Source organism: Pelodiscus sinensis, chromosome 3, assembly GCF_049634645.1.
Source record: "Pelodiscus sinensis isolate JC-2024 chromosome 3, ASM4963464v1, whole genome shotgun sequence".
Classification (NCBI taxonomy): Eukaryota; Metazoa; Chordata; order Testudines; family Trionychidae; genus Pelodiscus; species Pelodiscus sinensis.
In genome coordinates this window covers 21447486-21461080 of record NC_134713.1, presented here as the reverse complement: position 1 = coordinate 21461080, position 13595 = coordinate 21447486, and positions in this window count along the sequence as shown.

Here is a 13595-nt window from a genome sequence, read left to right as displayed (position 1 = left end):
ATCTACTGGATCCCCCTTGTCTGCATGTTTGTTAACTTCTTCAAAGAACTCTAATAGATTAGTAAGACATGATTTCCTTTTACAGAAACCATGTTGACATTTGCCCAACAAATTATGTTCTTCTACGTGCCTAACCATTTTATTTTTAACTATTGTTTTGACTAATTTGCCTGGTATTGAAGTTAGACTTACCGGTCTGTAATTGCCATGATCACCTCTAGAGCCCTTTTTAAATACTGATGTCACGTTAGCTATCTTCCAGTCAGTAGATACGGAAGCCGATTTAAAGGATAGATTGCAAACCACAGTTAACATTTCTGCAATTTCCCATTTGTGTTCTTTTAGAACCCTTGGGTGAATGCCATCCGGTCCCGTTGATTTGTTAACGTTACGTTTTTCTATTTGTTCCAAAACCTCCTCTAATGACACTTCAATCAAGGACAGTTCCTCAGATTCATCTCCCACAAAGGACGGTGCAGGTTTGGGAATCTCCCCAACATCCTCAGCCATGAAGACTGATGCAAAGAAATCATTTAGCTTCTCTGCAATGGCTTTATCGTCCTTGATTGCTCCTTTTGTATCTCAATTGTCTATGGGGACCCATTATTGTTGTTTTTTGCAGGCTTCCTGCTTCTAATGTACTTAAAAAAAACATTTTGCTATTGTTTTTTGAGTTTTTGGCTGTTCCTCAAAATCTTTTTTTGCTTTTCTTATTACATTTTTACATTTAATTTGACAGTGTTTATGTTCCTTTCTATTTATCTCACTGGGCACAATAAAGCGCATGTCCACTGTGTCCCTTTAGTATCCCATGAAGGGGGAGGCAGTGGAGAAGAGGACATAGAGAGGAGCCCCTGTAGGCACATGTTGCAGCTTGCTGGACCAAGCAGCCACAGGAAGTATCTGCCTTCCTGGTCCCCTCCCCAGAATTCTTCCAGGGGGACTAACTGTGATACAGGCTCCATTCACTCTGGACATGCTATTTTGGACTATTTTGAGACTTCCCTGTAGTAAGGACACACTAGTTCAAGTTTGTTAAATCGGGAGTTATTAATTTGAATTTAGTAATTTTGAAATTGTTTCCTAGTGTAGACATTTCCTGGGAAACTGGAAATGGTAGAGCTGGAAACTATAAGAATGGGAGCACTTAGACTGCCTATGTTTTGAAAAGAGAAAGGAGCAAAAAAGCACTTGTTTTCTTTCTATTTTAAAGCACCATTTGCAGTAAGATGCTCATTTTACAATTAATTATAAAACAGACCAGAAGAGAACCTCTGTGTAGCTCAAAAGCTGCCTCTTTCACCACAAGAAGTTGGTCAAATTAAAACTACTCTCACCCACCTTGTCTCATTTTAAATCAGTTACTTTAGATTCTGTTTTTGATAATAGCCAGCAAGAAATAATATTCATAAATTACTTAGAGGATACTAGGTTTTAACCAGAAGAATCCTAATGCTAAGGTATTTTATTCTACCTAGTTCATAGATAAAATTATTATTGGTAGAAAAATTAAGGTACAAATACAGTCCTGGATTTGGGTGAGCATTACGTTAAGCAAAAAAAAAAAAAGTCAAATGAGAGCTAGGAACCCATACTGTATTTCAAGGAATTTCCACTATGGTTGATTAAAGCTGGAATTAAACTGCCAGAACTGTAGGCTGATGAAGATAAATTGCTTTGAGCTGAGAAAAAATAGAGAGGATATAAAAAAACATTTTGCTATTGTTTTTTGAGTTTTTGGCTGTTCCTCAAAATCTTTTTTTGCTTTTGGAAAGGAAGAGACCATTGAGACATCCGGGAGAGGGGGAAAAATAAAATCTTGAGCCCTTTCTCAGGTGTTACTAGCATGGTTTATGTGAGCTTGGTTTTCAATAACTAGCTATCCTGAATTAAAGCCCAGGAATTAATCTCACTTCACAGTACTAGAAGTGAGTGCATGTGAATAAGAGGAGGTTTTAAATGAACAAAGTTTCTAAAAGGTATATTTAATTGACCATTTTCCTTACAGATGGAAAACTGTATAATCTAATAGCACCTAAGGGTTGTATTAATGTTTTAGAAGGGCACTTCTTTCCATTAATTGTCATTCCAGACTAGGAACTAATCACAGGCAGGTGTAAAGAAACAAAAAGGTCTTTTATTTATCTGTCACTTCTATCAGGCAAGCAAAAAGCAGCCTTCCTTAGATTCAGCAGGGTATATCACAAACCAGTAGTCCCATATCTGGCCTGCTTTCTTATAGAGCGGCTTTACCAGTCCAGTGTCTCTCAAGCACTTAGTGAATTGCTGTTCTCACAAGTCTGCCACAAACTGAGCTGTGCTCTCTCTGTTTTTTTAATCCTTCCCCCAGCCAGGCATCTGCTACAGGTGTAGCAGGGTAGGGTTGATTAAGCCTACAGCATATTGTTAACCAGGAGCAGCCCGAGGCCAGCTGCAGCAGCTGGTGCCCTAGGCGGGGCAGCGCAATCGGTACCCCTGCCTGCAACAGCCATCATAGGCAGCTGCCTAGCTCACCTAGGCTCACAGGCTGCCCCTGTTGTTAACCCTTTCCTAGCCAATGTGCAATGCTGTTTCAAAAAAGGAAAAGCAGAGTTATAGCATGCAAGTCACAGGAGGCAATAGTACCACTCTACTCAGTAATGGTTAGGCGTCAGGGGGAGTACCAGGTCCAATTTCAGATGCCAATGTATAGTAGAGTTGGTAATTTCAGTTGGATGTACTCAGTCGTGAAGGTTTCATTACATGACACGATCTTTAATTAAAGATTAATCTTTAATTCCTGGAGATCCAGGGACAGTCTTGGAGGACTGGCCACTAACAGAATCATAGAACTGGAAGGAACTTCAAGAGATCATTACATCTGGTCCCCTGCACTCATAACAGGACCAAGCACCATCTAGACTATCCCTGACAGGTGTCTGTCTAACCTGCTCTTAAAAATCTCCAATGATGGAGAATCCACAACCTCCCTAGACATTTATTACAGTGCTTAACCACCCTGACAGTTAGGAATTTTTGCCTAATGTCCAACCTAAACCTCCCCTGCTGCACTTTGAGACCATTGCTTTTTGTCCTATCCTCAGAGACCAAGGAGAGTGCCTTTTCTCCCCCCTCCTTATAACAACCTTTTAGGCATTTGAAAGCTGTTATGTCCCCTCTCAATCTTCTCTTTTCCAGACTAAATAAACCCAGTTCTTTCAGCCTTCCCTCATAACTCATGTTTTCTGGACCTTTAATCATTTTTGTAGCTCTTCGCTGGCCATTCTCCAATTTCTTCACATCTTTCCTGAAATATGGCACCCAGAGCTGGAGTGGAAGTCCAATTAGTGCAGAGTAGAAAAATTACTTTGTGTTTTGCTTACAACACTCCTATTAATACATCCTAAAATGGTGTTTGCTTTTTCTGCAACTTTGTTACACTGTTGGTTCATGGTTAGCTTGAGGTCCACTATGGGAGCAGTGGCCAACCCATTTAACAAAGAGAGCCAAAACAGCGGTGAACAAAATGTGATGAGCCACACCAGAATTTTCAAACACACACAAAAAAAAAAAGCACCCCCTGTGACGGGACGGAGGCGTCCTGCACTCCAGTCCTGCCGGCGGCCGCTTATCTATCAGCTCTCGGGGCAGGGGGTGGGGTAGCGGTGTCAGGCGCACCGCATGACGCGGGCCGAGTGGCGAAGGGGCCGGCCTACCGGCGGTGCGGCAGCTGTTCCCGGGCGGCTGCCCCGACAGGACGTCCATGCACCACCTGCAGTCCGGGCACCGACGTGGGGGGAGTAACGTCAGACCACGGCCCCGCCAACGGACCAGAAGCAGGGCCACGCCGGAAGGGTCGGGATCCCACGGTCCGGGAGTCGGCGTGGGGATTTAAACCCCTGGAGATGCCGCAGAGAGGAGAGGTACGAGGGAGCGGCCTCTCGCCAAGGCCCAGCAGCGGATGGAACCCAAGGCAAAGAGGTGAGCCTGGAGGCAAGGGGATATCTGACCGCGGAGAGAGGAAGTAGCCCAGGGCGGGCAAAAGGAGCCTGTGGGCTGGCGAGTTACGGCTGACGCCCCGCCAGCCGGACCGGACAGCAGAAGCATCCGTGTCCTTAGGGCCCTGGGCTGGGGTCTGTGAGAGGGGGCGGGCCCCGTGGCCAGTGAGAAACTGGTCCCTGCTTAGGGGTCTGCTAAATCCCAGGCAAGTGAGGGCCCAGCGAGCTTTGGACAAAACAGACTCGAACGCTTAAGGGTGCTCAAAGGAGTAAAGGAAACACGGGGAAAGGGGAAGTGGTGCCGGGTGAAAACGGGGTACACTGCGCAACACGTTTACACCCCCAGAACAGAATTGTCGAAAAAACAAAAAAAATATTTTTTTAAAAAAGAAGGCTGACCCTTTAAGACAGATGCCATCTTGGGTGCCACGGCTGCACCATAGCCCCTATATTCCTATCTGCAGTACTCTTTCCTGGAGAGTCACTTCTCTTGTATGTGTAAAATGGATTATTCCTTCCTAAGTGGAGTACTTTGTCTTTGTCTTTGTTTAATTTTATCCTATTTACCTCACACCATTTCTCCAGTTTGTCCAGAGACCTTTTGTGACAATGTTAGCCTTGGTTCTGTTTTATAGATACATATTATAAATAAAATAAAAGTTAGCCTTTTAACACAAAAAATCAAAAGGAAAAAGAACAGTGGAGTAGAAGGGAAATAAAACTAAAACGGGACAAGAAGATGCGGATGGAAGGGGAAAAAAACAACACTTGTTAGGATAGGAAGGGCATTAACAATGAAAAATTCAAAATATATCTCTCCACAAGCAAGAGAAATCAACTTGCAGATGTTTGTAAACTTGCAGGGCCAACATATCTTGCTCCTTTCCCTGGCATGTAGAATGAAGAATTTCCAACTGTAAAAGATGCTTCTTCACACTGGGAAACAATCTTATCTTTGGACATTCTGGGGATTATCCTCAAATAATAAGGGGAATAAATTTGAAGCAGTAACATTGGTGTCCATTTGGATCAGGAGCCATTTTTGGAAATCAAATATATCTCCAAAGTTTGTGGCTGTTTAGATCTGGGAATTTTGTTCAATCCAATTTCCAGTTGTTAAATACCAACCACAGTAAAAAGGAAAGAAGAAAACAAACTAATTAAGCTGGCAACACTTTAGAGCATTCAGCATAATTGTGGAACATATTTCATTTGGAAAGTTAAATGTCCTTATTAGCAATGCATTAGCACTTAATAAATAAAGATGCAGCACTTATATTTTTATTTTGAAGCAGAAATGGAATACTACAGCCAATGACAAAGTCACTGCATATTTGATATCTTGTTCATGACAGTCGACATCTGAAACACAGTTAAAATTGACATGCAAAGCTCTTACGGATTCATCAATTTGATTTTCTAGTATGACCGTATTTGTGATAGAACATGCATATATTCCTGTTGCTGTGGGCAGAAACATACTGCCCATGTGAAGAAAGTGTAGGGGTTGAAAACTGAAATCAAACTGAAAATTAAAAACGTGATTTTTAATATATATTAGGTACTAAATATATTAGGTACTAAAACTATCACCGTCCAGATACTAGAAAGAAGAATAAAGGTCCAAATTATTTAAAGTAATGATTACAAAAGTCTGTGCAAGCTTGCCAAGGCAGCTTGTTTACTTTCATATACCTCACAGGTAAGTAACAATGCCAGGATCATGTATGGATTATCAAAGACACTGAAGTTTGCATTCAGCTTTAATGGAAGCAACTTACAAGGATTTTATGCATAATTAAGGACTTTTTTTTGTCAGTTCCATGTATTACGCTTGAATCCTAGATAACATTTTGCCAGTATCAATTATCTCTTTGCCTTTCAAAGAACAAGAACAAACCAATTTTGCTATAACTTAAATATGTCCTTTCTCAGAACGTAAGACCATAAGAATGGCCATGCTGGGTTAGACCAAAAGTCCATCTAGCCCAGTATCCTGTCTGCCAACAATAGCCAATACCACCAGAGGGAGGGAATATAAGAGGTAATCATCACATTCAAATGCAATAATGCCCTTTTCAGAGTCTGTTTCAGTATTCTAAACCTTGTAACTTAAATTCCCCTTCTCTGGAAGAAAACAGGCAGAGTAATATCTCCACAAGGGGCATTTACAGTGAAGGCCTGGAAAAAAGATCCTCATGCTGTGGTTGAAATACGTAAGAAGGAACTGGAAAGCTACTTATTGACCATATGTAGTTAGAATTTACTCAAGTGCCCGAGAGAGCAAACTATCCGTTTGCAATTATCTGAACTAAATTTATAGCTGGCCAAGTCGTGTGTGTGTGTGTGTGTGTGTGTGTGTGTGTGTGTGTGTGTGTGTGTGTGTGTGTGTGTGTGTGTGTGTGTGTGTGTGTGTGTGTGTGTGTGTGTGTGTGTGTGTGTGTGTGTGTGTGTGTGTGTGTGTGTGTGTGTGTGTGTGTGTGTGTTCTCTCCCCATTTAAAAACAATGCCACAGGGAAAGTGCCTTGCCAAGTTATCCATGATGCAATTAGATTGTATGCTCTACGATGAAAGGGTCCCGTTAAATATTTACAATGTAAAAAAATTATTCATTCATTCTGTAGTACCATACAATAATCTTCATTATCCATGCCCAGGACTTCAGCAATAATCTACAATAATTCTTTTTTGATTAACTCTGGCTTGATGATAACTGCATTACACAAAAGGACATTTATTGGCCTAACATGGAATGCTGGCTCCCTATTAACAATTAACTACTCAAGGTATGGATTTTTATAGCCATCAGTATTGCCTCCCATTTCAGTGAATATTTCTTACATCTTCAGTTTAGAAAATGTGGAGTAACAGAGCACGTTTCTGTCACATTAGCAAGGCTGCAAAAAGCTGTTTTGCAACTCACATTTTGTCAAGGGACTTTTCAAAATAAATACATTAAAAAAGCAGTTGAATTTACAAATGAATTACACTTTTCCATTCTTTGTGTATGTGGGTGAGAGGACTGTATGTAGTTTCTTCTACAATGCATAAAACAAATACAGCTAGAACTTGTAGAACACACGCAAGGGCACCTCTTTAAGATGAGAGATACTTTCGGATTTGATTCTCATTTACACTAAGACTTCTACACCACTCTAGCAACGTAAAGAGGAATTAAGGTTGCGGCAAATTTATACATGGTTGAAAGCATTTTATAGAAGTCAGAAGCATACTGGGTCTTTGATATAAAGGAAGAGTTGAGACCTTTTAATCCCCAGAATCGCTATTGAGCAAATGAGGATTTTGGATAGAGGAAAAAAAACTTCACCCCAGTAGGTGGCTTCCAGGAGATCCACAGTGCCCTGTGAAGCCATTCTGCTCTCCATACAGAAAGGGGACAGAGCAAGAAGTCTAATCTATGATTAGATAACTCACCTGTTGATGACCAATGTCAGCAGTGGATGAAGGCAAACCAGTGTTGAATGCTCTTTAGCAGCAAGTTCATTCAGGTTCCAGACAGTGCTTAGTATAATTTTCAAAGCCATACTTATAATCTCCTCCCCTCAAAGCAAAATTTTCAAAGCCATACTTACAACCTCCTCCCCTCAAAGCAAAACACAAATATCCTTCTGCTGCAGCCCAGTAGCTTGATGTTACAGTCTCCACCCCTATCCTTTGGCTCCCCCTGCCTGCTGGTCTTGTGTGACTAGTCCTTGGGCCCATCCTGGAGTTGTGACCGCAAGCGGAATCCAAGATTCAGATGCATAGGATGATGGAGACTGTCCTGTAGCAATATGGTATTATAAGAATCATTTTATGGTAGCAGCAATTTGAATTAAATTCCAGAAATACTGCCTTAATGTGTTTTACTTTTACTCTGCCTTCCTTAAACCTCAGCAATCTTACCAATTAATACATTATTCAGACCACATTTTTATCCAGTCAATCTGCAATTTATGTTTTATTTTGTTTGCCTTTTGCAGTTAAAGGATGGATCTTCCATATGGATAGTGAGTGGAGGTATTCTTCTCATCAATGGAGCTAGATCTTAAGGCCGTCCTTTCAATAGCTCGCTGAACCAGATTTGAGTCTTTTTTCTATTACATTATTTAATCTATTTAGAATGATTGCAAGATGGTACCTCTCCCTAATTAAGGCTTCCATTATAAGCTAATATTGTGTCCCTCATTATACAAACCATGGAATATTACTCTAAGGGTATATCTACACAGCAGCGTTATTTCAGAACAACATCAGATATTCTGAAATAACGTATTGAAAAAATACACAGTAAGCCTGTTATTTCAAAATAAGTTCGAAATGACAGGCTTCTTACTCCGACTTCTCTTAAACCTCATTGTATGATGAGTGAAGGAAGTTGGAGGAAGAGTGTTCTATTTTGAAATAAGCGCTGTGCAGACATGCCCAAATTCGACTTAAGCTATGCAATTAGCGTAGCTCAAGTTGCGTATCTTATTTCGAATTTAGCCCTACTGTGTACACGTACCCAAAGCGCTACATGAGGTTTGCGACCGAGATAATATTAGTTTACCAGACCTGAAATAAACTGGCCCAGAAACATTAAAATAAGAGAGGCTACAAGTCTAAAAACCTCCAGACAACATATAATGAGAAGGAACCAGTCAGAATGCAGAACCATAAGGGATTGTCAGACTATATAATCTTACCTGATATATATCCCAGACCATTCATATACCACTATATTGAGCCCAATAAGAACATAAGAATGGCCATACTGGGACAGACCCAAGGTCCATCTAGCCCAGTATCCTGTCTTCCAACAGTGGCCAATGCTAGATGCCCCAGAGGGTGTGAAGAGAAATAATTTACATTTGATTAAAGCATATCTTCCAGAAAGGGATCCAATCTTGATCCATTAAAAAAACCCTAAGAGATGGAGAGTGAGGGTTAAAATATGGTTTACCGTGTTTGCTTGGTCTAAATAAACTGCATGGGATCAATATTTAGTGATCAAAATGAAATTTTAAAAGCAATAGACTTTTTATGTGCTATCCAAATGGCTCATATGCACTGGATGCCTGAAATGAGGTTGTTGCATGACTTATTACTGATGTTACGGGAGCTGAAGATGCACAGAAAATCACAGGAGATGTTCAGTTTTGGAGAAAAAGGGTCCATAAAAACAAAGTTAGGTGTAAAACCAAAATGGGTTTTTCTAAAAAGCCTCAATAAAAATATTAATACACACACTATATCTTCCCAGCAGTCAGCTGAACTAAACAAGACTTGAAGATTTTATTTACATAGAAGCCTGAATACTGTAAAACATAATCCCTTGAAAGCAGCAATTCATAAAAACATTAAAAAAAAGTCTTCCACTCACAATGATTTTTATTGGTAAATACATTTTCATACACTATGGTCTCAAAATTCTATTTTCTGTGACAACCATCTTAGAAAGACAAAATGGTTCAAAAGCACTGGGAGGTGACGTTGTTTATTTCTTTAGAAGGCAAAATGATGAAAGAACCCTCTATACACTGTTGTCTGCCAAGTGACAAAAACTACTTGCTTCTCTCAGTATTTTGGTGTCATTATGGTCCCTCCTTCCTATTTTTAGGAATTTCAATCTCTACAACAATTCCTACTTATCCAGTCCAAACCACAGCAGAATAAAGTGAAAACAAAGGTCCACATTACAGTCCCTACACTAACCCATAGACTGGGTGCACTGTCCATGCATGGGCCAAGGATAATTTCAAGCTCTGCACTCAGGGTAGAAGGGTCAGCTCCCTACATGCAAATACAGGGCCATAAATTGCCCAATAGGGTTGGGTTGCACCAGAATCCACCACATTCTACACTGGCACATAGAGCAGTCTGGATTCACCTCTAGAAGTAGGTCTGGGTAATCAAGGGTGTGTCCACACAGCACCCTAAACTTGAAATAAGATATACAATTTGCACTACACAAACTGCATATCTTATTTTAACTGAATTTTGAAATAGGCTATTTCAAAATTAGGCACATCTACACAGCATCACATTTTTAAATAACCCGCTATTTCGGGACATCCCTTAACCTTTGTGGAACCAGGATTACTGGGATGCTGAAATAGCGTGCTTGTTATTTTGAAAAATATTTCACAATAACAGGCGGCTTGTGAAAACACGGGGTAGCTATTTCAGGTTACCACCAGTATCCCAAAATAGCCATGCAATGTAGATGTACTCTTGGTGTAGATTGTTTAATTCCACCTGCAGCTCACTCAGAAAGAGAGAGCAATGCAATGTTAGATCCATATTCTGGGACGCAAGTAGACAAGACTGAATGTGAATTTTTTCAGTTTGAGGAACAAATGGAAAAAATAATTTAGAAGACTCATGTGAATCAAAACCATTTTTGGATATTTTGTCAAATAAAATTTTTTTAAAAATCATGCCAAATCCATTGAAATGTTTTCATAGAATCATAGAATACTAGGACTGGAAGGGACCTTGAGAGGTCATAGAGTCCAGTCCCCTGCCCTCACGGCAGGACCAAGTACTGTCTAGACCATCCCTTTATATAGTCGAGACCATACTGTCTAGCCCATCCCTATATATTGTCTAGACCAGCCCTTTAATAAAGACAATATTAATACATTGACTTTTTTAAATACCAAATTTTAAAGTGAAATGCCATTTCAAAAACAAATTAGAAATGGAATACTATTTTCTTCAAAAGGGAAAAAAACTCAAATAGGAATATTTCAAAATCACTGAAATGAAATGTTTTGACCGAAGAAACACATTTTCCAGTTAGGGTTAAATTCAAGGAATAATTTCAAGTTTGTAAATCGTTTCATCCCCCACCCCCAAAATTTCACTTTACCAAAAGTATATCTACAGCTAGGTAGATACAAGTTAGTCTAAAGTGCTCTTTTTTGAGGGATGGTCAGAAGAGATCACTAGCTACCTGGTAATACCAGTATCTGAGAGATTCCCCTACACGTGAAATCTCCTTATATGGAACTCAACAAGAGCTATTTGGGTGTAATTTCAGGATATGCTAATCTGAAACGTACTAGTTCCAGAAATAGTGACAAAGGTTGACAATATCCCTGGCTGATCTGGCTAGCCTAGTAAAAGATTTTTCTGCTGTGCTTTAAAGGCTCTATACTTGCTCTTTGCATAGACAACAAATAAAGCAAACAAGCAAATTTCCTAATCCGATCATTTTACCAACAAGCATTACATGATTGCAGTCTTGCTAATCAGATTCCTTCCAAGTTCTTTACACTTGCAAATCCTCACCAACAGATCTAAATAATGCTAAACTCGTGTACTAAAATTTTTACTTTCCATATAATGTGACAATATTAAAAGGATCATATTTCATTTACTTTTCACGTGAGAATTTACAGAGCTATGGGAGAAACTGCATTCATACAGCACCTTGATTGCATCACTTGAGACCTGAAGTAGTGCCTGTTGAGGTCACTGGGAGTCTAACAACTATAGTTTGCTGGGTCAAGTCCAGGGTCTGTGTCCATATTATCTCTAGGAACTGCCAGATTGGATCACACCAGTGCTCCAGCTAGCCTGCCAGTACCAGAAGCTTCAGAAGAAATACAAGAATCCTGAAGTAGGTAGATGTAGGATAATCCCCATACATTATAATATAGGCTAAACCTCATACATTATAGATTTACTAGGTAGAGACTGATTTAAGACCTGAAGCTGAAGTTTAATATCCCTACCACATTTTAATTAAGACAATTCTGGATGTTACTTATAACCAAATAAGTATCCAATACCTTTTTGAATCTTGCTAAAATTTACCAGTTTCCTTGGACAATGAATTTGCTAATACATTAAACAAATATAATAGCCTATCCGGATCAATGTTTAAGTTAATTTTCATGATAAACCAGATTTTTACTCCCTACTTCCATATTTAAACTAAGGATTATGTCTCTAACCATTTAAAGGCTGACATGGTCAAAGGATTTTTTTTCTATTAAATTTGATGTAAATTTAAAGAAGGTTTCCTGCTCTATATTGCCTTAAAAAAAAGAGAGGTGTTCTTCAGCGCTCAAACAGGCTTTCCAACTTTTTGGTCACCTTGTAGTGAACAAGTGTAGGAAAGGGAAAGTTAAAACTGGTTTTAACCTCATTTCTCTTGTCTGATACCACTGCACAGATGTAAGACCAAATCCACAACTGGTATAAATTGGCATAGCTCCACTGAATCCATTAAAATCTAATTTTAAAAATATTTAACATTTTAAATAGATTCAGGGGTAATTTGGATGCTCTAGCAAGCGTAAACTGCTCTCCAGCAATCATACAGAATGCTAGACAATAACACAAGTCAGATTTTTGTCCCTTTCCTTGCACATAAAATGTAAACCAATTGCCAGGGCCGGCTTTAGGCCAATTAGACCGATTCCCCCGAATTGGGCCCCATGCCTAAGAGGGCCCCTTGCCCTAAAGCCAAAAGTGTGCTGGCAAGCTGGGCGCACTGCGAGAGGGGGTGTCGGCCCGAAGGAGGAGCGCAGCGGCTTTCTTGTGCTGTAGAAGGGGTGAGTTGAGCACAGGGGTCTTGACTTAGGACACCTGCAGGAGGGGGGGTTGGCCCCAGGGTTTGGCGGGAAATGACTCTGCCCTGTAGCTGGAGATTTAAAGGGGCTGTGACTCTTTTTGTGTGCGTGTTTTTTTTTTTTCTTTTTTTTGCTCAACAAAAAAATGCTGGCTGACAGGGCCCCGTCGAAACTGTTCGAATTGGGCCCCGCACTTCCTAAAGCCGGCCCTGCCAATTGCTACTATGCAATAGTATGTTCATGTATTGAATTATCTGTGGCTATACCACTGCAGACCAACTTAAGTGTTTTCAAATATATTCCCACTCTTCAGCTACTATCATCTTACTATACTTTTGCTTCTTTTGCTGTTCTAGTCTGAATCTGTGGGTTATAGTCTAGATCCTACGAAGTAGGTGTCCACATAATCAAAAAACACCACCACAGTAAGGAATGGAATCACTTAGGAAAGTTAGATGTCAGCAAGTCACCAGGTCCTGATGAAATGCATCCCAGGATACTCAAGGAGCTGATAGAGGAGGTATCTGAGACTTTAGCTATGATCTTTGAAAAATCATGGAAGACGGGAGATTCCAGAAGACTGGAAAATGGCAAATATTGTGCCCATCTATAAAAAGGGGAATAAGAACAACCCAGGAAACTACAGACAGGTCAGTTTAACGTCTATCCCAGGGAAGATAATGGAGCAGGTAATTAAGGAAATCATATGCAAACACTTGGAAGGTAATAAAGTGATAGGGAATAGCCAGATTGGGTTCGTGAAGAACAAAAGTCATGCCAAACTAATCTGATAGCTTTCTTTGATAGGATAACGAGCCTTGTGGATAAGGGAGAAGCGGTGGATGTCATATACCTAGACTTTAGTAAGGCATTTGATACGGTCTCGCATGATATTCTTATTGATAAACTAGGCAAATATAACTTAGATAGGGCCATGATAAGGTGGGTGCATAATTGGCTGGATAACCGTAGTCAGAGAGTTGTTGTTAACGGTGCTAAATCCTGCTGGAAAGGGATAACAAGTGGAGTTCCGCAAGGGTCTGTTTTGGGA